Source organism: Lathyrus oleraceus, chromosome 2 (genome assembly GCF_024323335.1).
Source record: "Lathyrus oleraceus cultivar Zhongwan6 chromosome 2, CAAS_Psat_ZW6_1.0, whole genome shotgun sequence".
Lineage (NCBI taxonomy): Eukaryota > Viridiplantae > Streptophyta > Magnoliopsida > Fabales > Fabaceae > Lathyrus > Lathyrus oleraceus.
The window spans coordinates 303,140,218-303,166,842 of NC_066580.1; positions in this window are offsets into that span (position 1 = coordinate 303,140,218).

The window sequence follows — 26,625 nt, forward strand, 5'->3', positions numbered from 1 at the left end:
CAAAAATTCAAATCAACATAACATGCTTGTTTCTCAACCAAATCAAGATCTACTTGTATCATAATTCACAGCATCAAAGGATCTATCTACTCATGTACATAAAAATGCAAAACGTGAGGATCGAATTTCCACTTACTTGATGTGCAGTGAGTTGAAATCGTGGCTTCCAGCTTCCAAATGATCCAGATCCACTCATGTGCTGATGACTTGAAGCTTTGTCCACGAATTAGCAATGGAAATCCACCAGATCTAGCTTAATTTGAAGCTTCCATGTTCATCTTCAAGCTTTGTGTATGCACGATTCTTGACCAAATTCTTCAATCCAAGCCTTGATTCCTACTCAATGATACATGCTAAACACGATTATGCAAGAGTTTTGTGGAATTGGATGAAGAAATTTGAAAATTGAAGAGAGAGAAATTTGAGAGGGAAATGAGATTGTGATCCAAAATTCTGTTATTCCCCTGATTTGTGATTAGCATTTGGCTTTTATATCATCCACTAATCATGCTGAAAATGAGATTAAGCTTTGGTTAATGAAAAATTAAGGAAATATGAGGTGTATGGCAAAATTGGTAAATACACCTATGCATGGCTAAAGTGCACGTGAACAGTGCCCATGCAAGGTTCACAATCATTTAAAATCAGCTCATGAACATGATAGGATTGGTATTTGGCTCATGTGATTCACCAAATTTGAATTATGCATTTTCCCTCCAAAATGTACTTGAATGAGCAAGTGGTTATGTGAAATATTTTCATGCAATGCAATGGTTGATTTGGAAACTATTGGTCACAAGAAGCATTTTGCAAAAAGAGTGGTTCAATTTGGAGTTTTGGATCAAAAGTTATGACATGTTGAACTTCCATGCACACTTGGCAATCATTGGACCATAACTTCTTAACCATTTATCAGATGATCATGATCTACGACTTTTTGAAAAGAGGAGAGAAAGATGTTCAACTCTCATTTTCAACAAAAATCCATTTGAAGCTTCTTTGATGTTGGAAAGTGAAGTTGAATGTGGACCAAAAACTTGCCATTTTTAGAAACTTGAAATTACAGGTCACTTTCCATTTTGGGAAACTTTTGCAACGACTTCAAAATCTTTAAGATAGATGTTTGACATGATGAATAAGCCTTGTTTGAACATCAATGGGATGTCTCAAATCATTTCCCACACCTCAAAGCCCTCAGCTAACTGCACAGTTGATCATATGGTCCTCAGATGACCTTGACATGTACTGATGAATCTGAGCTTTTGCCACTTGGGGAATTTGCTTCAAAATGAACCTCTATCTCATATAAGCTTAATATAATATCATGTGGTCTTCATCTCAAGAAACCACCATCAGCTCTTTCACAAAGGATGCTCTTGAAAGCTTGACCTGTGCTTGCTTAGACTGCAAAACAAATGTTAGATGACATATTTTTGGTGCTTTTGGTTAGTGATTAAAACAAGAAAAGCAATTGTATACTATGCAAGCAATGCCTGGTGATCTCAAACCACTCACAGGAGATCCCAACCAAAGGGAATGGAAGGCAAGATGCTCAAAGATCCTTGAGGCTATGCAATGTTATGCTTATGATGCCATGAGGGATCTTAGGGACAAAATTGGGGTCTTACAGATGCCCCTATTTAAGGTCATTCTAGCCGGAGAAATGAAGGTTAAAATCTTCGTCTCGACGAGGTAGAATGGGTTTAAATAACAACAATGAGACAAATTTTGGTCCCTGAGAGACCTCATGATGCAAATATATGTATGCAAAACAAATTATCTCTGTGGGCATATGTGTCCACAAAGAAGAAAAGAAAATCAGGAGAAATTGAAAATCCATAGGAGTAATACACTCACTGATGGAACAGAGACTCTAGCAGGACTCTTATGGTGATAAGAAAAAAGAAAAATGCGTGAGCAGGACACGACTTCAAACTGGAGACCTTACTGGAGAGTAAAAGACTGAAACTGCGTGAGCAAGTCACGACTCGACACTGGGGAAAAGAATTCCAAATGGAAATAAATCCAATGGAAAGACTCAAGCTGACTCAAAGATGCATGTGATGGGGAATACACCAACACAGCAAACCTATCCACAAAGGATACTTCGGATGAAAATCCGGACTCGGGTCGGGGAAAGAGCTGACAAGACAACTCTGCCGGGAAAACTGCATGTATTGGGGAATATGACAACACAGCAAAAGGAGAATCACAACAACAATTCCGCTGTGGAATCTAAAAGACTCTCCAGGGGAAGCAAAAGGATGAGGTTTTACCGGTTAGTGAGTAACAAGCTCGGGAAGAATGAATGTCTAAGACCTGTATAAGGGTGAGAGATATCAATCAACCAAATCATCTGAGGAAGACCTAACAAAGGTATGTTTCGACTCAGGAAAATCTGACTCCGCAGGGGACCAAGGTCATAATAGGGAGCAGACAGGAAGGAACACCAGGGATACCGGTTACTGGGTATATAATAGGTGACCGACCAAGACGTGAATTGGGGTTTACTTCCAAAACACTCATCACCCAAAAGGAGGGCTTGAAAAAGCAAATCGACTTACAGGATGGACATTCGATTCCGCAAGGGAATATGAATCTTACTCGAATGGGGAAGGACAGAAGGCTTCAACCAAAGAGCGCATGAGATATATTATCTATTACCGTCAGAACGTGGATAGTATACTCGCATGGAAGGAACACCAAGGATACCGGTTACTGGGTATATAATAGGTGACCGACCGAGGCATGAATTGGTTTTTACTTCCAAAACACTCATCATCCTGAAGAAAGCTGGAAAAGCAGACTTATTTATAGGATGGAGATTCGATTCCACAAAGAATACGAATCTTACTCAATTGTGGAAGAACAACAAAAGACTTCGACCAAAGAGTGCATGAGATATATTACCCATTACCTTCAGAACGTGGATAATATACTCGAAAAGAAGGAACACCAGGGATGTCGGTTACTGGGCATATAATAGGTGACCAACCAAAGGGAGAACAATCATTATCAACAAGGGATAAATAAGAGATGACTCACAGGGGATAAATTGCGAGCATACGACAATTATCTAAACAAAACATGGAGGAAATATCGACACCGAATATTGGATGAAGATAACCGTAAAGAGGGGGTTACATCTACCGACTACTAGGTAGAAAACCACGGAAAAGGATATTCGATTCCAACACAGGAAATACGAATCTTACTCGACTGGGGACAGACCAAAAGGCTTCGACAGAAGAGTGCATGAGATATATATTTCCTATTACCGTCAGAACATAGATAATATACTCGCATGGAAGATTATCCACAACCGGTTACTGGGTTAATAAAGGATAAATCGACCGAAACGAAAGGACATCGGGATACCAAACTAGGTATATAATGATGACCAATCAAGGAGAACCAATCGTTACCAACAACAACAGGGTAGACGAAAGATGACTCACTGGGGATGAATTGCGAGCATACGACAATTATCCAAAAGAGGGGGAGCAACAAACATCACCAACAAACGGTAAATGAAGGAAAACCCGCTGGGGATAAATTGCTTACTCAGAGCAATTATCCACAAAAAGGGGAACGACCCGCTGGGGATAAAATCGCTTACTCAAAGCAATTATCCAAAAGAGGGCAAGGAAAATCAATATCGAATACTGGATAATGATAACCGCCAAAGGGGAGAGAGTAGGATTTATAACTACCGGATACTGGGTAGAGACCACAAACTCTGATGAGGAGCGAAAGGATCACCACTCCGCATGGGGAAAAAAGATTAGAGTTTATAACCACCAACATGGTATAAAACCAAAGTTCTGCTGGAGAGCAAGAAAATAGGACTTACAACTACCGGATACGAGGTAGAAAACCACAAATTCCGCTGGGGATAAGATGAATGGTTGTCGTTTACTGAGCAGATATTCATTTATACCGCGGGAAAGCACAAACTCCGATGGGGAAGAGACAAATAGGATTTACGACTACCGAATAATGGGTAGAAGACCACAAAATCCGCCATCAACCAGAATGAACCACAAAGGTTACCTCTGCTAGGGGATGAAAGTAGGATTTACAACTACCGGTTACTGGGTAGAAAACCAAAGAAATAGGACTTACAGCTACCGGTTACTGGGTAGAAGCCACATAAATAGGACTTACAGCTACCGGGTTGTAGGTAGAAGCCACAGAAGTACACTAAAGATAAAGGTGAACAATATTGGCGACCTTACTGAGGAACACCAAAAACAGTCTCGAAGGGCCAATTTAGGATCAAACCAAAAAGGCGAACTGAATCGAGATTCATCCTAATAAGGATATAACTCAATAAGGAAATCCATCCCATTGTGTGTGTTGGGAGGAAACGGAAGCAACCGTCATCCATGAGGATAGAACTCAGTGGGGAAATGGCAGGAAAGATAGACACTTTCTGCTTAAGGGGCTGACTCTATTTTGAAGGATCAGACACACCCATCTGCTTGGGGAGATGTATATCACCAACTAGCAGGAGACAACAAACAAAAGATATATGGCAAAGAATGCAACATGAATATCTGAATGTTAATGATTATGCATGTATGCGCGTGGTTTATGTATGATGAATGCTGACAAACAGACATATCTACACACACAGGACCAGGAATCAAACGTCCGGTACTACATCTCAAGAGAGAAATCCAGAAACTCTGATGGAGAGTATCCAATCTGTTGGAGATCTGAGATGCTAGGAAGCAAAGACTCTGCAGGAGAATCAGAGATATCAGGAATCACACAATCTCTGAGTGATGGATCATCAACCAATCCGGCTAGGGAAAGGAATCATCGCACAGGCAAAACAGCCACAACAGCAACTCATGCTGGGGAGATCCAGATACCAAAAAACAATAGTATCTCTATTGGGGATAAATCAACATAGATAAAGCTCATCCCACCAACAACTCCGCTAGGGAAAATAGTCCACTACGCAGGCAGACACTGCTGAGGAGGACAGAACACCTGAGTAGAACTTGCCACACAAGCAACACTATTGGGTATACTGTCAGCAACTCCACTGGGGAATTCCACTGAGGGGTCAATCAGCCACTCTACTGAGGAAATCTACTGAGAGATCACGCTCTGTTGAGGAGAGAAAATTGTTCTTCCGCTGAGGGGGAGAGCGGTGAACATCTCAGCAAACACTCTGCTTAAGGATAAATCCAAAAGTCTCAGCTGGGGAGAAAAATTTCATTGCACAGGCCGAAATCTGCTACAGCCGTAACTCTGTTGAGGAGCAATGAAAACACAAAATCATCGCAGGGATGAATCATCGTTCTCAGCTGGGAGAAGTGTTTGATTGTGAAAGTAGAATCTGTCACAAAAGCAGCTCTGGTTGGGGAAACTGTTAACACAGGTAAGATCCACCATACCAACAACTCTGCTTGGGATGAATTATCACTGATAAAATCCACCACCAAAACTCTGCTGCGGATCAGAGAAACAGCAAATATCTCTGAAAGGGATAACATCATCGTAGATAAGATCCAACAGACCAATCACTCTAGCTGGGATCTAGATATGCCAGGAAACAGCAATATCTCGGCAGGGAATCTACCACATGAGCAACTCTACTGGGGAGCCTATCTGATAGATAAATGAAAGACTACTGCTTCAATGACTTCGCTAAGGAATAAATCACCAAATCCGATCTTCCAGCGAGAACACACCTGAGGGGAGAAAATTACTGCTCTGCTAGGAATCTGGAGTGTGAATAAATCGTCCCAACACTCTGTTAAGGGAAAAATGCCAAGAAAGGCAACCTGCTCGGGAGAAAACCATAAAAGGCTCCGGAGGAAGAGAAAACAATCAAATGCTAGGGATATGAACAAATGTCTTACCCTGTTGGGAATCATACCACCCTTGGGAGAGCACTGAGAGTCTCCTAAGTTTCTTTTGATCATTGTGAATGTGTCACTTTGTTTAAAAACTGTTTGTGAAAATTTTGTTTATTTTGAAAACAATGATATTTTATCAATTAACATGCAAAACATTTGTTGAATTGAAACAAATAAGAGTGCAAATAATTGGATAAAGGCTCAAATTCATTTGATGGAATGGTAGCCTGCAAATGGCAAGACTCCATAGATTTTTTACAAGTTTGAAATTGGTGATATATATTGGAAAGGGCTACATTGAACATAATGACCATTTCTCCACCAATTCTGGATTCGATGTATTCGAAGCTTCAGTTGACGATGAATGAACAAGAATCTCTGACGGATGACAGATGTAGAACACAGTCTTGTCAAGATGCAGTTACTTGCCAAATCCCTAATTTTTGCCTAGATTGCCCCAGGGTGAGGTACCCAATCTAGCGGGATGCAAATATTCGTTTTTTTCATGTCTCTAATTTTTGCCTGCATCGCCCTTGCGGGTTTTCCACCGAGACGCTCATTTTTGCCTAAGCCGCCCTTTCGGGTTTTCAACTTAGCGAGCTATGCTGTTTATATTTTTAGGCAAAGTATTTCTTGACTGCATCTGAATTCACAAGACGAGTGAAATCCTCCCCATCCATAGTTGTAAGCATCAAAGCACCGCCTGAAAAGGCTCACTTGACAACATATAGACCCTCGTAGTTTGGATTCCACTTGCCCCTGGAATCGGGCGCGAAAGACAAGACTTTCTTGAGCACAAGGTCACCTTCTCGGAACACACGGGATTTGACCTTCTTATCAAATGTTTTCTTCATCCTTTGCTGATATAACTGACCATGACACATGGCAGTCAATCGCTTCTCTTCGATCAAATTCAGCTGGTCGTAACGACTCTGAACCCATTCAGCATCAGTCAACTTAGGGTTTAAGGGTGCCATTTTTTTTATTTCTTCTTCTTTTTTTTTTTTTGATTTTTGATTTTGTTTTTCACCCCTCTTTTTTTTTTACATTTGTAAAAACCCCAATTTTACTGTTTATGGGTTCTCAAGATGCAGCTGACTGATCTTCTTTCGTGCTCAAGAAGACGGGTAATCTCATCAGGAATCCCTTCAACATCATCTTCCTCTGCTTCGGATACAGGGAACCCAAAATCGGGAGATGGCGTTGGATCATTATGTTCAATGGGTTTGATTAACAACTTGCATAATGATTTTGGATATATAAGCTTTTTAGAAATCAAACAAGGCAATCATTATGCAGATGAAAAGATTGTTTTTATTCTTTTTTTTAGGGTTTTTTGTGATCACCAATTTCATGCAAAAAGCGAAAAGGGAAAACAAATGGAAAAACAAACATTTAACATGAATTTATTGAATGAAAACATCATTGTATAAATGCTGCCAACAATGTCATCACTTTTCCTTTTGGCATGGGAGAAGGGTTTTTAAACAAAGTGATTATTACTTTGATTTATGGATAACTGTAGGAACATCCACAGCGACCCAATTGTTGCAGATCCCTCTAGGGATGACAAAATTGTCAGAATCCTCTGCATCCTCTTCCAAAACAGCAGCAGCTTCTTCGCTCTGAGCGGCGTGGATGAAACCTCCACTCTTGAACAGCCCTTTCTCGTTGAAGACCCCAGAAGAAAAGCCAATGCCAGCCCGGGACTTGTTATCTTCAAGCTCAATCATTTTTCCTAGACCAGCAACTGCACCACATTCAATGGCCAGTTTCGCATCTCGATAGGAAGCAAATGAAGGAGTTCTGTTCTCAACAGGCTCGGCTATAGATAAAGCTTGGAAATGCGTTCCAACTTCATCCTCAGCATCTATGTATGAGAAGGAAGACAAGTGGCTAAGCAGGAATGATTCCATCAAAAGCACTTAGTCTGGCGACTTCCTCTTTGAGCTCACGGTTCTCTTGCTCTAGATGATCCATCAATCTGGAAGAGTTGGCTCTGGTGTAGTACCGATGAGTCAGCTTGTCTTCAAAATAAATGAAGAGCACAGAGTTAGATCACAAGACCAGAGGCTGAGAACAACACCTGCTTATGCGAATGATGCATGAAATGCTGGTGCATATGATTTGTTTTTATTTCAGAGGAACTTTTAGGGTATTATTTGCAAATTTTGAAATATTAAGCATTTGATCGTATATGGAAAATATCTCATCAAATATATCTGAGAAAAGAAGTACAACATTTTCAATCATATTACAAGAGAAAAGGGAAGTAAACATCCTATGGATCCCTAGAAGCTCGGGACGCCGGAAGATAAGCTACACGAAGCCTCTTCACCTCTCTCTCATAAGCTGCTTCCATATTCGCTTTCTCTTTGGCGAGTCTGTCATACCTTCTTTTCCAGAACTTGGAAGACTGAGGAAGTAGAGAAGTCCATGCATCATCAGGATCATCAATGACCTGGTGCTCGAGGAACTCGATCAGAGCATCCTTCTCCTTAAGCTGTTGAAGCAACTCTTCTCTTTCACGGATCCAGGCACGTGAAAGGTCTTCGTCTCTCAACTCCTCTACTCCTTGGTTAGGGAGGGTTGAAGGCCCAGCCACAACCAAAGGTGTAGGTCTCGGATAATCATAAGGCATGAGATACTCAGATGCTCTCTTCCTTAGCCAAATAGTATACGACTCCAAAGCAATGCAATTCTTAGGACCCAACTCATTCCTGCCCTTCTTATGGATCCTACACCAAGCGTGAACCATCCTGCCCTTCAAGCCTTGGGGATCTTTACCCTCCTGAAAGAACAAACCTTCTAACAGAATGTTATTAGGTTTATCTTTTAGGGGGAACCCAAGCTGACGACGTGCTAACACGGGGTTGTAGCTAATCCCACCACATGTACCAAGAAGAGGCACATTGGAGAATTCACCACAAGAGTCGATAATCTGGACACCGTCATATACACGGTTATACCAAGAGATATCGTCATTAGTGAGAGACATGAGTCTCGTAGACCACCGTAGACATCCCTTGTTCTCCTTGAAAGCGACCGTCTGAGGTAAGTGAGAAATAAACCACTTATATAATAGAGGCAAACAACACACAATAGCGCCCCCACCCTTTGCATTCCTCAGATGCAAAGAGACATAGGTATCACCCAACAGAGTCGGAACGGGATTAAGAGCAAAGAAGATCCTAATAGCGTTCACATCCACAAATTTGTCGATGTTGGGGAACAATACCAATCCATAGATGAGAAGCACAAATATGGCTTCAAAGGCGTCCTCACTCATGGCCTTCCCATAAACAGTAGCTTGAGCGATGAGGAACTCAGAAGGGAGACCTTGAATTCCACCTTTGGTCGTCATATGAGCACGAATCAGAGATTCATCTATGTGCAACATGTCAGCTATCTCTCGAGGAGTAGGAATACTCTCCAAGCCATTGAGCGACACCTGATCCAGAATCGGTATACCCATCAGATAAGCATACTCCTAAAGGGTAGGTGTAGCACCTCAAATTTGCACCCTCCTTGTGTACATACATTTTCATGATTAGGTCATTAACATAACATAGTTCATTGCATAACATTGCATTGCCCTTTGCCCAAGTGCAAGTTCAACTGACAAATTAGGTCAAACTGGTCAGGAGATCAGGTCAAACAAGCAAGCATGTGCCATTTTCATTGAGACAAGGCCCTAGGGTGGCTTTATCAAGTTCAAATGGTCTAAGGATCATTTTGAGGTGATTTGGCCAAAGATTGGATGCTCAGAAGTCAACAGTCAAGCTGAATTTCTTCAGAAACCCTAGAAAGTCAACTGTGGTCAACTGTGGTCAATTGTGCCTGATTTTATGGATTTGAAGGTGGGAGATGGTTTGAAAGGCTTCATTCATGTCCATATAAGTCTCATTTGACATATCAAAGACCAAGGTTGAAGAATTGGAGGTCAGACAAAAAGTTTCCTAAAATGGCAGGTGACCTGTAATTTCAGCTGCCAAAAATGGAAAGTTTTGCTCCTCAAAATTACTTCATCATACAAGCTTCAAATGGAATTTTGTCCAACATTAAAGTTGAATATCTTGATCTCACCATTCCAAAAAGTCCAAGAACTTGAAATTCCCATGTGTGGTTGGCAAGATATGGTCCAATCATTTTCAGAAAATGCCTAAATTCAAAGTGCCATAACTTTCACATGGAAAGGCCAATTTGGCTGATTTTTCTTTGAGCAAACCACATTTCATGTGATCTTTCATGGTGCATAATCACATTTTATCAAAAACTCTCATAGCAAAATGACATTTTTCAAGTGAATTCATTTGCATTTTTGGCATGACATGGTGATTTTGAGAAATACATGGCCTATGCACATGGGACCAGTTGCAACACTTCACAAATAGCATTTGGAACTTGCTTGAACCAAATTTGGACTGATACATTGACTGGTTTGGAAAAGGGCATTTTGGCCACTTTGATTGAAAATGCACATTATGCTAATCACTTCCATTTGCTTAATCTTGATTAAATTTTGGATTAGTGTGAGGTATAAAGAGATAATTATAACTGTTTCTCATAATCACATTCCATTTTTTCAGATCCAAAACAAAAAATCTCACAATTTTCTCATTTTATCTCAATTTCACACACACTTTTTCTTCATTGTTCATCAAGAATTCACCATTGCTTTTGCCATTTCTTTGTGGAATCATCATCTGTAGGTATTCTTGGATTGCTATTTGAAGCCATTGGAGCAAGAATCGTGCCAAAACCACAGCTGTTGACACAACTTCACTTCCATGACAGTTGGAGAATTCGTCAACCTGGAGCGTTGCTGAGCTACGAAACGTGTGCCAATCATCTCCCTATGCATTGTACTGCTGCTGTTTTCATCAATTGGAACCTAACACTCACAGAGTCGAGCACTGCACATCAAGAAGGTACGAATTCGATTCTCACCATTCTCAAAATCATGATGTGGTTCTGGTAGAGCGTAGATTGTAGAGAGCAATGCAAGTTGTAGAAGTGAAATCCATTAAGATTTGAGAGAGAAATCTTGAATTGAATTTTTGATGTGAAACCTTTTCTTGCTCGATCCGTTCTGTACCTTAGGAATTAGGAAATTTCATGTTGATATTGATGATGTACACGATTAGACGATTCCAACGGTATACGATTTGTTCATTTTGGTGCAAGATTCGTGCATTTGGATTTCCTGGTTTTATGTTGAAGAACACGTGAAATTCTGGAAAAATCGCGTGTTAGATCTTGTTTGCCACGGCCTGAATTTGAAAATGTGTTTCCCTCCAAACCGAGCCAATCACAGCGCGCCATGCAGTTTAATGAAACTGCATCGTTTTGGCCTGGCGCATGAGAATTACGGAAATGCCATTGCTTCATTTTAATTCATTTTAGGTTTTAAATAATTATTTCAATTTCACAAAACTTCAAAAAATCATAACTAAATCAATTTTAATCCAAATTACATGGGAATTTTTGCATCCATCTCCAAATTTTGTCTAGTTTTTTTTAGGTATGATAGTCAAAGTTGTGCCTGGTGATTTTGTTGACTTTGCCTAATGCCTTTGATATGTGTGTTTCAATTGTATGTTTCACCATTTCCTTCATGAAATAATGATGCCTTAGCCAAAATGCATGAAATTTTATAGGCTTGTTCTTGACTATTTTCTGGTGATTTTGATGTGTAGTTTGTGAATTTTGGATTTATGGTTAGAGGGATATGATGTGCTCAAGTTGAGGGTGACAATTTGTGTCACACTATGTTATGCTAACTCCATGAATTTTGTTTCCATGCCTATGCTTTGCCATTTGCTCCCAATTTTTGCATGTGATATCATATGTATGTCTAGTTTCACCATGATATTTTGTAGGATATTTTGATCAATTTCCTATTTGATTGGTATTTTTGTTTGCTGTTTAGTCATTTTAGGGTTTTTCTTGAGTGATCATCTTACATAGCTTGTGAAATTCTCATACCTTATCATATGAAGATGAAATTTGGTGGAGTGGTTCCTAACATGTTTAAGTTCACTTTGGCTTTGGTCCCATTCATTTCTAATTTGTTTTCACTGTTTTACATTTGCTTGAAGTTGACACATGCTTTGTGACCTAGTTTGGATTGATTTTTGCATGTCCTGACTTGTTGAATTTAATTTCCCTACTTCCTTTTGTCCAAATAGCATGAAATTTGATATGAAGCTCATTGAATGTGTTCTGTTTAGACTTGAATTTTTGTAGAATTTATTGAGCTGTTTTGGTATTTGTTTGATTGTGAGCATTCTGTTTGCTCATATGTGGTTCACCCTTGCCTAGTTTGACTTAAATTGTGCATGAAATGAATTTGGTGCATAGTTTTGATGTGAGGCCAATTGGATTCTCTTCTTAATGGATTTATCTTGGTTTTGATCATTTTTCACTTGCTGTTTTGGATTTTTCATCTCCTTTTGACCCTAGTCTTGGACTAGTGGTTTGTGATCTCACTTTTGAGTTGTGTTTCAGGTTAATAGCACAAATGGCCTTTGCTTGATGGTGTGCTTCCATTGGACTTGATTTGTGACTTGTGTATAGCTAATTTTGACTTTGTTTTGCAGGGATTGATACTTGAGTTTGAGCCTTAATGGCTTGCACCTTTGTGCATTGGCTTGTGTTTGTCTGTATAGTTAATTGTGAACCATTTGCTATTTAGTTCTGTGATTGGTATACTGATTGTATTTGATTGATTTCAGGTACATTAGTTGCTAATATTGCTTTGCTTTGCTTGATAAGCAATTTGCACTGAGGTATAATATTCTTGTCTCCATGTAGTCTGGAAGACCTGGCTTGTTACCTAGCCAGGCACCTGTCTGAAGTCCTCCTTAAGAGGCAATGTTTGTGCTTGTTTATTTTTGTCCCCAAGCAGGTAAAGACCTCTATGAGGCAATTGGCGGATAAGAGAGATATGCAATCTATCTCCCGCTCTTCTGTTGAGTCATCCCTCTGCTTACACCAAGGTGTTGATGCATTGGGATACAAACCCAAGATCTTGTACACTGTACAGTTGTGTCAGTGTCTTAAAGTGTAGAAGGGTTCCCACTTTCTGGACCCACACTTCTTTGTCTAAAGCTCTCCCTGGCCAGGGATAAGAGCTGTGAAGTCTTATCTTCACTCACCTTTCATCTGCTTCACCTTGACTCTCAATGTCAAGGTTAAGAGCTAACACCACCCCTATACAGATGACTTGCTCTTGCAGTCTTACCCCTTGATTGAGCCCCACTTGTGTGTATATAGTGTGTGCTACTTGTGAATGCTTGGTTTGATGTTTGTTTGTGCTGATTAAGATAGGCTTGCTTCCTGTGCAAGTTAGCTAGAAACCTTAACTTAGGGATGAATTTGCATGATAACATCTAGGCTCGAGTCGTAGTCTCCCTAGTTGTGTCTCCCTCTGTTATCTGGTTAGGCTAGTCCTGTATCCCTTCGTAGGGGAACTACGTTGCCCTGATCCTCATACCAGATGAGGTACGTAGGCAGGAGATGAGCTGATCTCTCCGGGCACCTGTGTCTTTGGTTTGTGTTGTAGTGTGCTTGGAAGCTGATGTAAGTCCATCGAGTGGCATTCGGGTTCTAGTGTGGGTTTGTTGGTTCGGATGCTGATGTAAGTCCAGTGATTGGCATTCAGGCTCCACGTTTGCCTTCTTGTACGTGTTTTGGTTCGGATGCTGATGTAAGTCCAGTAATTGGCTTTCAGGCTCCATGTTTGCCTTTGCCTGTGTTCGTTTGCGTGCGTGTTAGCCGAGCTACGAATGCTCTGATTCTCCTTCGTCCACAGGAGATACGTATGCATAGGATGCAACATCCTAGCGAGCATGTGTCGTTCCCCCAGTCCGAACTACTTTGACTCTGATGTCTATGCTTGATAGACTAAGTAGGCCCAGGATGCGATATCCTGTCGAGTCAGTTTCAGTCTTGTTTGTTTTCTTGTGTCTCTTCCAGCCAGTGTGTGTGTGTTTGAGCCGTGTTTTAGCAACCATTTTCCTTCCTTTTGTGCGTGGATCCCGTCGAGTACGACGGATGCGTAGGGGTGCTAATACCTTCCCTTCGCATAACCGACTCCCGATCCCATTCTCTTTGGTCGCGAGACCATGCTTTTTCCAGGTTTACTCTGAGCGTTTCCTTTCCCTCTTTTGGGATAAATAACGCACGGTGGCGGCTCTGTTGTTCTTGTTTTCCCGCCGGTTTTTCGCGTAATGCGACAGCTGGCGACTCTGCTGGGGACAAGAGAAGTTGACCTGTGCTGGTCCATCTTCCCCGAGCGAGTCTCTCCTAGCGCTCTCTAGGTTAGGGCTTTCGTTGCTTTTTGCTGTGTTATTTATTGCATTCATTTCATTTGTTGTTTGCATTTATGGTGTGCATTGATGTTTGCATTCATGCATATTCATCTGCTGTGCTGGCTGTGTTTCTCTGTTTGGGGGTGGGAGTTCCATGAGGTAAAAGGCCCAATACCCAGGCTATGAGTGCAATCTAGGAAACCTAGGAATAGAGTGATTCATGGGAAGCGGGTGGTGTACGCCACTTAGCGGAACATTGATATCACGAGCAGTTCAGACTCTGATGGGGTATTATCCGTGCATACATCTCGTGTGCACAGGATGATATTCTTGAAAGGGTTGTTTATCCTGCGTTTCTCTCGACCTTACCCTGGCCTAGATGACACCCGTGAGTGGGGAGGGAATGATCACTTTAACACGTACAGATGGTGACTGTTGGTGACTTGTTGGTGACTCTGGGTACTATTGGTGACTGTGAATTATGGACATTTATTTCTGGGACGCCAGAGTTCTGTCCGTGGTTTATCAGCGGGTTCCGTTTATTTCGGATCCCCGGGTTGAATTTGAGAGTACCTGTTCAGAGGATCTGGCTGTCATCCGTTCAGTGGATGTTCCTGTGATGATAGTGATGTAACCTCCAGTTCCATTTATTTCGGAACTCCCCAAGTCGGATTTATGGTGACTCAGTTGACTGTGACTGGTTCAGAGAATGGGTCTTCAGATGACTTGGTGGCCCAGTGACCTGCATTCATGCATTTGCATCATCCCATTTTGCATTCATCCGCATTCAACCCATGTCGATCCGTACTCAGGGTCCATTGTTGATTGAGATTCTGGTTGAGAGACATCCAGACGTCAGATTTTTATTGATGAAAAATTATCTGTCTCAGTGACGCTAGAATCAAAGGAAGGAATATTCCTGGTACGGATAGACATTGCATGTGTGAGTCATACTAACCCTTTTGTTGTTTTCTAGGTGTCAACCGGTGCGCATAGCTCGTTTGCTCAAACATCCTGCTAGGGGCAACAAATCCAAACTAATGGATCCTCCAAACAACGACATCCTCGAACTGAAAGAGATGGTGAGGGATTTGTTCAGTGTTGTGCAAGGGCTTGCCTTGGGGCAGAAAGCCATGGTTGAGAGATTGGAAAAGATTGAGAAGTGGCTGATAGTGGAGAAAGTTCAAGGAAAAGCTCCATCATCCGAAGTGACAAATCCCTCTGACTCTGTATCAAAGGAACCCTCTGGCGGTGGCCTGCTCAAAAAAGAGGTTGACTCAAGTGGTGTGCCAGTAAAGAAGGAACGTGGTAAGGATCGTTATCACCCTTATGCTGCTGCTGTAATCGCTCCTGTTGGTAATCCACCTGTACCACCACAACAACCACCACCTCAACAGAAGGCACCGAGAGCTAGGAGCCAGGTGAAGAAGAAAAAGGAGGAGCGTCAGTTTGAGGAACCGCCTGTGACTTACACCCTTCTGTTCAGGAGATTGAGGGATTTGGGGTTAGTCCGGCCAAGGATTTTGATTCCCATAGCACAACAGAAGAGGCCTGCACACTATGATGAGAATGCCAGGTGCGAGTTCCATTCTGAGGCACCCAGGCACAGTGTTGAGGGTTGTAGGGCTTTTAAGCATGTTGTCAAGGACATGGTAGACTCCAAGATCATCAGCTTGGCACAGATCATGGATGGGGATGTCAACCCTGTACCCAGGAAGGGTCCTGTAAAGATGAAGATGGTGAAAAAGGTCAAGAGAGGAATGGGGGTGACTGAGGAAGATCAGTTAAAGGTTCCAATGGCTGTGGTCCCAAAGCCTCTGGTACAAGATGGAGCTCTCCCCGTTATTGATAATTGTTGTGCGGCCGTTGCCACAGAGGGGTGTGTATTGATGAGAGATACGACTCAGAAGATGAAAGAGGTAGAAATGGACAGTGGAAAATTTGAAACACCCAGTCAAGCAATCGAAACCGTCAAAGTGGAGAATGCTGTTGTTACTGAGAAGGAGAAGAAGTTGTCCATTTCTTCTTATAAGCAAGCCTTAGAAGTGGTGAAGAACAAAGAGGCTCGAGGCTGGGGCAGGATCATTGACATAGTGGTAAAGGCAGACATGTTCGGGATTGGTTATCCAGATCAAGAGTCGTCTAGACCAAACAGAGGACGTCGTCTGCCGTACATCTTTGTCAGTGCGAGAATGTTGGATTCTGATCATGCCTGTTCAGTGAGTGAAGAGACCGACCGTGACCACGAGCTCGAGTTGTGGATAAAGTCGTGCGTACCAAGCAACTAGAAGGCCTCCAAAATCACCACTGTCACTCATCCTGAGGTGTAGGATTTCTGGTTTTATTTTGTTTGCATGAAAGCCATACGCTTTGCCCGAAACGTAATGGTCCATTGTAAGGGCCATCTCATGTGTTTCATTGTGCAACATTTTGCATCAGTAATAAATGGATGTTTTTGTGATTAAAGCGGTGTTCCCTGTTTTTCACTTTTTGCAGTTTAAAAAAATAAAAATAAAAATGGCAATGTTTTTATTTTCTTTCCTTTTGATTCATTTGGTTCCGACCACAAAAAGTGATTACCATCCTGATCTCATCGATAACAATTTGGTTACACCTCTGTATGACTTCGACACTCCGACCTATCATGCCGAAGAAGAAGGCGAAGAAGATTGTGATCTGCTAGAATTAGCCAGGTTGTTGAAATAAGAGGAGAAGGTGATTCAACCACACGAGGAGCGAGTCAAGATTGTCATCCCAAGTACCGCCGAGGTCAGAAGGGAAATGAAAGTTGAGGCCGCTTCAGAGGCGAGTCGAGAACAGAATGGTAGCCCTGTTGAAAGAGCAGGTTGATATCTTCACCTGGTTGCATCAAGTTACACCAGGGTGGAATACCCATGTTGTGGGGCACGAGCTACCATGGAGAGAAGACTGTCTTCCAGTGAAGCGGAAACCGGTGCTAAAAGATGAGAATGTGTGTGGACTATCGAGACGTGAATAGAGCCAGTTCGAGAGATGAATTCCCGGTACTTCACATTGATGTATTGGTTGATAGTACAGCTCAATTCTCGGTGTTTACCTTCATGGATGGCTTTCTGGCCAAAACCAAGTGGAATTGTCGCCAGATGATATGGAGTAAACAATGTCCATCACACCAACCTACTATGCGCTATTCATGGCGCTACCGAGTACCTTCTTGTTATAGGATGAAGAAGAAGGCCGGTGCCACGAATCAAAGGGCTACGATGACTTTGTTTCATGATATGATTCATCGTGAAAGCGAATGCCATGTTGATGACATGATGGCAAAGTCCCAAGCAGAAGAAGGGCATCCGGTGGACTTGATCAAGTTGTCTGACCGGTTTGAGATAACTCATACTGTTAAGTTCGAATCAGTGCACTTATGGAGTGCTGTCCGTCAAGCTACAGAGGCTTGTTGTGAGCAAATAAAAGGAATCGAGGTCGATCCTGCAAAAAAAAAAAAAAAGAAAAGAAGAGAGAAAAAAAGAAAAGAAAAGAAAAAGGAAAATAATGCAAGAAACGCCTGAACCGAAAACAAAAAGAGATCAAACGGTCAGGTAGGATGGCATTGGAAAAAGAATGAGTTGCAGGAACCTCTGATTTTGATGCTTCCCATGGGGATGATTATTAATCTGGTGCTTGACAGCCCTCAAGGGGGTCTATGAGGTATATTGGGTCAGCATGACGAGTCTTGTCGAAAAGAGCATGCAATTTACCTAAGCAAAAGTTTATCGACTGTGAAACAATACACTCACTGCTCGAGAAAACTTGATGTACTTTGGCATAGGCTGCTCGCCGACTGAGACAATATGCTGATTCATACCGTTTTGTGGATGTCCAAAATGGATCTGATCGAGTATATGCTTGAGAAGTCAACGTGGACCGGACGGGTTGCGAGAGGGCAAATGGCGTCGACTGAATACGATATTCAGTATACCTCCCAGAAAGCAACCAAGAGGAGGATACGGTATGGTTATCTCGCCCAACAACCCATTGATGATTATCAACCAAGGAAGTCCGAATTCCCTGATGAGGACATCTCGAGGTACTCAAATCGAAAGATTGAGAGTGACCGATCCCGGAGGAGGGGCCTGACCCTGAATCCGAACGGATCCTGATGTCTGATGGGGAGAGTTTAAAGTGAATGAGCTAGTGCTTCCCCGATAACGTTTGAAGGCACTAACGATGGTGACTGAGTACGAAGTTGGTATCCTGAGTGTCGTACTTCGGTACGTGCGTCTACTGGGGCAACGCCTTTCTCACTCAGATATGGGTGGTACTACCATTTGAGACTCAGATTTCGTCATGGGGTCCCGTTGGACGTGAACTTGAAAAAGGATGAGTGGATGAGGACTCAGTATGACACGTTGAGCCTGACCGAGGAGAAAAGGGCTGACAGTTACTTGTCATGGGGCAGTTGTACCCAGTGAATGAAGCGTGTTGTTAACTAAGAAGTGCGACCTCGTGCGTGCCATGGAAGAGATGTGGTGTTGAAAAGGATCCTTCTTCCTCAAGACGATCGTGGGGCAAGTGGATATACAGTCATGAATCCCCAGCATGGTCAAGAAGGTTTTCTCCGACAGAGCTTTGTTGCTGACGACCATGAGTGGCGAGGATTTTCCATCCCCTGTGAATGCGGACGCAGTTAAAAGATACTTCGTGAAAAAATTGACCCGCTGGACAAAAAAAGAAAAGAGTTCAGGCAAAAAGGGGCATCCCGGCGAACCGAAAAAGAAAAAAGAGAAAGGTTCGGGCAAAAGTTAGGGATAATAAAAGAAAAAAAAATTGTACACCCGGCAAGTCGAAAACCCGAAAGGGCGGTCCAGGCAAAAGAGGGATTGAAACGAACAACTGCGTCTAGCATGATCGTTTGAGCTTTAGATGACTCGGCTAATCTCCGACAGAGATCGATCGGAAGCGTCTGGTTCAGAAGGCCGAAAGTGCGGAAAGTCTTGAGGATATATGGGGTGTAACCGAGTTGGAACCCGATGAGATCACGGTTTCACATTGCCATTAGGATAGATTTTTCCTTTTGGGCGCAATCACCTCTTTCCAGGGTTTGCTTCCCGTGTGTTGCTCGATTCTGAGCCACCTTTTTGTTTCAGTCAATAAATGCGTTCAGTCAAATAGTTTTGTTTTCATTACCGCTTTGATTACGAAAACATCCGTTCATTTTTGATAAGAATATTTGCATTTTGAAACATAAGAGGTCCCTTCCGATGCATGCTTATAAGATTGAAATCCGGAAATCTTAATCGGAAGTTTGAGTGACCCAGATGTTGAAGTGTTGGCACGCCTGGGGCACGCTTTTATCTAACAATCTCTTGTGCAGGCGCTGTTAGATATCTTCATTCGTTGACAGGTGGTGATATGAAGCCTTTTGAAAAAAAGAAATCCCCACAGAGTCCAACCATGGTCAAGGGATAGAAGAACAGTGAAAGGACGACGAAAGAAGGACGATGATCCTAGAAAGTAATCAAGAACACTCTTCAAAGTCTGAGGACTGGAAAGACTTGTATGAATCCCAGAAGTTCGATCCCCGTGGAGTACGGAAGAGTCGGGAATACAAGGTGATGAATCGGAAAAGTCCAGATGAGTCTGGGAGTTCTCAAAAGTGGAAAGTCAACACTGTGGTAGGATGGTGAACACCAGTGTTCGACAAATCGAAGGGCGGCCCGTGTCCGATAGGCCGTATTTCCCCAATGGGTTTGAGAGTGTCATCTCCCTAGAAGATTCGAGATCGGTGCCTCCTCAGCAAGCCTGAAGGTTACCATATCCCCAACGGAGTTGTGATTGTTTTCCAAGTCTGAAGTTGTCTTCCCAACAGAGGTTGTGTTGATGGTTTTCCCTAAGCAAGGTCCACAAGCGGATCGGGTTCGGCGAAGACTATCCCCAGTAGAGATAAGCACGGGCTGCCTCCCCTAGCAGGGTAATCTCCAAGCGGATCGGGTTCGATGGAGGTCATCCCCAGCAAAGTTTATCGTTCCCCGGCAGGGTGGAAATTGACGTGGTAATGAGATCCTCAGCACAGTTCCTGGAGTTCCCCGGTGTAGTCTCTGGAGGAGACGTGTGTTTTTATGCATTCATCATTTAGATAAGCATAGCATATTGCATCACTAGTGCGTAGCATTTCCATGATCATGGGGCATTGTGCTAAAAAAAAAAACTCTCATGCATCTGCATTGGAAGCATATCCATTAGCCTTAGCCGTGGTGACCGAGAATGGATTGTTGGAAAGAGTTTAGCATCGCTTGGATCGACTTCAGAATTGGGTTCCCCAGCAGGGTTGAGAGAAGTGTTTCCCCAACAAGTGACTCTTTAGTCGAGTGGGTATCCCCAGCATTGTTACTCCAGAAGTTGGCAGCATCTTGCAAACTTGGATCCATTCCCCCAGCAGATGTGGGTGTGCCTGATCTCTCCATATAGGGTCGACCCCTTAAGCAGAAAATATCTACCATTCCTTCTGCGCTCCCCACTGAGTTAGATCCTCGTGGATGACGGTTATTTTCGTTCCCTCCCCTTGGGAAGGGTTTTCCCTATTGGGTTGTTCCTCATTAGGATATCTTGATTCAGTTTGCCTTTTCGGATCGATCATGAATTGGCTTCCTTGTGGCTGTCTCTTGTGATTCCCTATGGTATAAATGAATAGTTGCTCACTAACTGGCACTCATTCATCTTATCCTCAGCGGGGTTTGTGGGCCTCTACCTATAACCCGGTAGTTGTAAGTCCTATCTTTGTGGTTTTCTACCTACTCCTTGTAGTTGTAAAATCCCATTTTCATCCCCTAGCAGAGGTAACCTTTGTGGTTCATTCTGATTGTTGGCGGATTTTACGGTCTTCTACCTACTAACCGGTAGATGTGAATCCTCTGTGCTCCCCTTCGTGGAGTCAACCCTTTGTGCTCATCCTAGTCGATGACGGTTGCTTTTCTGTGGTTTTCTACCTACAAACCGGTAGATGTAATCCCCTCTTTGTGGTTATCATTATCTTGTCTCGGTATTGATATTCCTTTCACCTCTCGGATACTGGCTTTGATTAAGCAACTTTATCCTGTTTTGATTGGTCATCTTTTGCATACCCATCCCTGGTACCCCGATGCCTTTCTTTTCGGTCGTTTATCCATCTAACAACCAACCCGGTTATGGATAATCTTCCATGCGAGTATGTTATCTACGTTTTGACGGCTATAGATAATATATCTCATGCGCTCTTGGGTCGAAGTCGTCCTCCCCAGTTGAGTAAGATTCGTATTCCTTTGTTCGGAATCGAATGTCCATCCTTTAACAAGTTTGCCTTTGCACTCTTCAGGATGATGTCGGTTGATTTATCCATTTAACAACCAATCCGGTTATGGATAATCTTCCATGCGAGTGTATTGTCTACGTTTTGACGGCTATAGATGATATATCTCATGCACTCTTTGGTCAATCTTTTGATTGTTTTCTCCAGCAGAGTAAGATTCGTATTCCCTATGGAATCGGATGTCCATCCTTTAACAAGATCGCTTTTCTAGCCCTCTCCAGGATGATGAGTGTTTTGGAACACAAACCAATTCACGCTTTGGTCGGTCACCCGTTTCATACCTGCAACCCGGTATTCTTGGTGCTCCTTCCTGTTTGCTCACTGTTGTGACCTTGATCCCCAGTGAGATCCCCTGCAAGTGTGTATCCTTGCCTTGACACATGTAGATGTCAGTATCCTGTCAGCACCCGCGTGTGTTGCTTCTTTGGTGTCGGTAAACGCCATCTTTCGGTGATTTCCCAGTCATGCGTAGTGTATGGTCTTCTTTGGTGTCGGTAAACACCATCTTTCGGTGATTTCCCAGTCATGCGTAGTGTCTGGTGTTCTTTGGTGTCGGTAAACACCATCTTTCGGTGCTTTTCCAGTCATGCGTAAGTGTCTGGTCTTCTTTGGTGTCGGTAAACATCATTTTTCGATGTTCGTGACGTCGTTTTTCTTCCCTAGTGAAGATTTCCTCCTCTCCGTTGGTGTCGATAAACATCGAGTTTTTCCTAGTTATCCGTTGATATCTGGATGATTCCCCTCAGAGTTCCTCCTCTCCGTTGGTGTCGATAAACGTCGAGTTTTTCCTAGTCGTCCGATGACGTCTAGTTGTACCCTTCCCCCATGCGGATTTACCTCTCCGTTGGTTTCGATAAACATTGAGTTTTTCTCATTCGTCCGTTGACGTCTGATTGTATACCCTGTTCCCAGTCATTCATTAATGTCTGGTTGATTCCCAACCAGAATCCCCAGTAGACGTCCTATTCGGTTTCTGATTGTGGTGCCTTTCCCTCGTGAAGTGGCTTTCTCCTTCTCCGTTGGTGTCGATAAACGTCGAGCTTCTCCCTTTCGTCCTATGACGTCTGGTCGAGTCCTTCCCAGTTCATCCGTCGTCCGTTGATGTCTGGTCTCCTTCTCCGTTGGTGTCGATAAACGTCGAGCTTCTCCCTTTCGTCCTATGACGCCTGGTCGAGTCGTCCCATTCATCCGATGATGTCTGGTTACCTCTCCGTTGGTCTTGGTAAACGTCGAGTTTTTCCTGGTCGTCCCCAGTCGAGTTTTTCCTGGTCGTCCTAGCTGATTTACCTCTCCGTTGGTTTTGGTAAACGTTGAGTTTTTCCCATTTCGCCCATTGACGTATGGTTGTATCGCTATCCTTCCAGTCATTCATCGATGATTGACTTACCTCTCCGTTGGTCTTGGTAAACGTCGAGTTTTTCCTAGTTGTTCGTTGGCATCTAGTTGTGATTTCTGTTCCCATTCATCATCTTGAGATTTCTGGAGGTGGTTGTACCTTTGAGAAGAAAAAGAATCAGAAAATCAAATTCCCAGTAATAAATATCAGATCCCGGTGGACGTTTCCGTTGGTGATTCCCAGCAGTGTGCAAATTCTACGGTTCTTGGTATTCAATCCCTGTTTACCCTGAAAGTCTGACAGTCGTTGCTCTCATCCATTCGGGTTCCTAGTTGATTGAATAGTGGCAGCTGTAGCACCTCAAATTTGCACCCTCCTTGTGTACATACATTTTCATGATTAGGTCATTAACATAACATAGTTCATTGCATAACATTGCATTGCCCTTTGCCCAAGTGCAAGTTCAACTGACAAATTAGGTCAAACTGGTCAGGAGATCAGGTCAAACAAGCAAGCATGTGCCATTTTCATTGAGACAAGGCCCTAGGGTGGCTTTATCAAGTTCACATGGTCTAAGGATCATTTTGAGGTGATTTGGCCAAAGATTGGATGCTCAGAAGTCAACAGTCAAGCTGAATTTCTTTAGAAACCCTAGAAAGTCAACTATGGTCAACTGTGGTCAACTGTGCCTGATTTTATGGATTTGAAGGTGGGAGATGGTTTGAAAGGCTTCATTCATGTCCATATAAGTCTCATTTGACATATCAAAGACCAAGGTTGAAGAATTGGAGGTCAGACAAAAAGTTTCCTAAAATGGCAGGTGACCTGTAATTTCAGCTGCCAAAAATGGAAAGTTTTGCTCCTCAAAATTACTTCATCATACAAGCTTCAAATGGAATTTTGTCCAACATTAAAGTTGAAGATCTTGATCTCACCATTCCAAAAAGTCCAAGAACTTGAAATTCCCATGTGTGGTTGGCAAGATATGGTCCAATCATTTTCAGAAAATGCCTAAATTCAAAGTGCCATAACTTTCACATGGAAAGGCCAATTTGGCTGATTTTTCTTTGAGCAAACCACATTTCATGTGATCTTTCATGGTGCATAATCACATTTTATCAAAAACTCTCATAGCAAAATGGCATTTTTCAAGTGAATTCATTTGCATTTTTGGCATGACATGGTGATTTTGAGAAATACATGGCCTATGCACATGGGACCAGTTGCAACACTTCACAAATAGCATTTGGAACTTGCTTGAACCAAATTTGGACTGATACATTGACTGGTTTGGAAAAGGGCATTTTGGCCACTTTGATTGAAAATGCACATTATGCTAATCACTTCCATTTGCTTAATCTTGATTAAATTTTGGATTAGTGTGAGGTATAAAGAGATAATTATAACTGTTTCTCATAATCACATTCCATTTTTTCAGATCCAAAACAAAAAATCTCACAATTTTCTCATTTTATCTCAATTTCACACACACTTTTTCTTCATTGTTCATCAAGAATTCACCATTGCTTTTGCCATTTCTTTGTGGAATCATCATCTGTAGGTATTCTTGGATTGCTATTTGAAGCCATTGGAGCAAGAATCGTGCCAAAACCACAGCTGTTGACACAACTTCACTTCCATGACAGTTGGAGAATTCGTCAACCTGGAGCGTTGCTGAGCTACGAAACGTGTGCCAATCATCTCCCTATGCATTGTACTGCTGCTGTTTTCATCAATTGGAACCTAACACTCACAGAGTCGAGCACTGCACATCAAGAAGGTACGAATTCGATTCTCACCATTCTCAAAATCATGATGTGGTTCTGGTAGAGCGTAGATTGTAGAGAGCAATGCAAGTTGTAGAAGTGAAATCCATTAAGATTTGAGAGAGAAATCTTGAATTGAATTTTTGATGTGAAACCTTTTCTTGCTCGATCCGTTCTGTACCTTAGGAATTAGGAAATTTCATGTTGATATTGATGATGTACACGATTAGACGATTCCAACGGTATACGATTTGTTCATTTTGGTGCAAGATTCGTGCATTTGGATTTCCTGGTTTTATGTTGAAGAACACGTGAAATTCTGGAAAAATCGCGTGTTAGATCTTGTTTGCCACGGCCTGAATTTGAAAATGTGTTTCCCTCCAAACCGAGCCAATCACAGTGCGCCATGCAGTTTAATGAAACTGCATCGTTTTGGCCTGGCGCATGAGAATTACGGAAATGCCATTGCTTCATTTTAATTCATTTTAGGTTTTAAATAATTATTTCAATTTCACAAAACTTCAAAAAATCATAACTAAATCAATTTTAATCCAAATTACATGGGAATTTTTGCATCCATCTCCAAATTTTGTCTAGTTTTTTTTAGGTATGATAGTCAAAGTTGTGCCTGGTGATTTTGTTGACTTTGCCTAATGCCTTTGATATGTGTGTTTCAATTGTATGTTTCACCATTTCCTTCATGAAATAATGGCGCCTTAGCCAAAATGCATGAAATTTTATAGGCTTGTTCTTGACTCTTTTTTGGTGATTTTGATTTGTAGTTTGTGAATTTTGGATTTATGGTTAGAGGGATATGATGTGCTCAAGTTGAGTGTGACAATTTGTGTCACACTATGTTATGCTAACTCCATGAATTTTGTTTCTATGCCTATACTTTACCATTTGCTCCCAATTTTTGCATGTGATATCATATGTATGTCTAGTTTCACCATGATTTTTTGTAGGATTTTTTGATCAATTTCCTATTTGATTGGTATTTTTGTTTGCTGTTTAGTCATTTTAGGGTTTTTCTTGAGTGATCATCTTACATAGCTTGTGAAATTCTCATACCTTATCATATGAAGATGAAATTTGTTGGAGTGGTTCCTAACATGTTTAAGTTCACTTTGGCTTTAGTCCCATTCATTTCTCATTTGTTTTCACTGTTTTACATTTGCTTGAAGTTGACACATGCTTTGTGACCTAGTTTGGATTGACTTTTGCATGTCCTGACTTGTTGAATTTAATTTCACTACTTCCTTTTGTCCAAATAGCATGAAATTTGATATGAAGCTTATTGAATGTGTTCTGTTTAGACTTGAATTTTTGTAGAATTTATTGAGCTGTTTTGGTATTTGTTTGATTGTGAGCATTCTGTTTGCTCATATGTGGTTCACCCTTGCCTAGTTTGACTTAAATTGTGCATGAAATGAATTTGGTGCATAGTTTTGATGTGAGGCCAATTGGATTCTCTTCTTAATGGATTTATATTGGTTTTGATCATTTTTAACTTGCTGTTTTGGATTTTTCATCTCCTTTTGACCCTAGTCTTGGACTAGTGGTTTGTGATCTCACTTTTGAGTTGTGTTTCAGGTTAATAGCACAAATGGCCTTTGCTTGATGGTGTGCTTCCATTGGACTTGATTTGTGACTTGTGTATAGCTAATTTTGACTTTGTTTTGCAGGGATTGATACTTGAGTTTGAGCCTTAATGGCTTGCACCTTTGTGCATTGGCTTGTGTTTGTCTGTATAGTTAATTGTGAACCATTTGCTATTTAGTTCTGTGATTGGTATACTGATTGTATTTGATTGATTTCAGGTTCATTAGTTGCTAATATTGCTTTGCTTTGCTTGATAAGCAATTTTCACTGAGGTATAATATTCTTGTCTCCATGTAGTCTGGAAGACCTGGCTTGTTACCTAGCCATGCACCTGTCTGAAGTCCTCCTTAAGAGGCAATGTTTGTGCTTGTTTATTTTTGTCCCCAAGCAGGTAAAGACCTCTATGAGG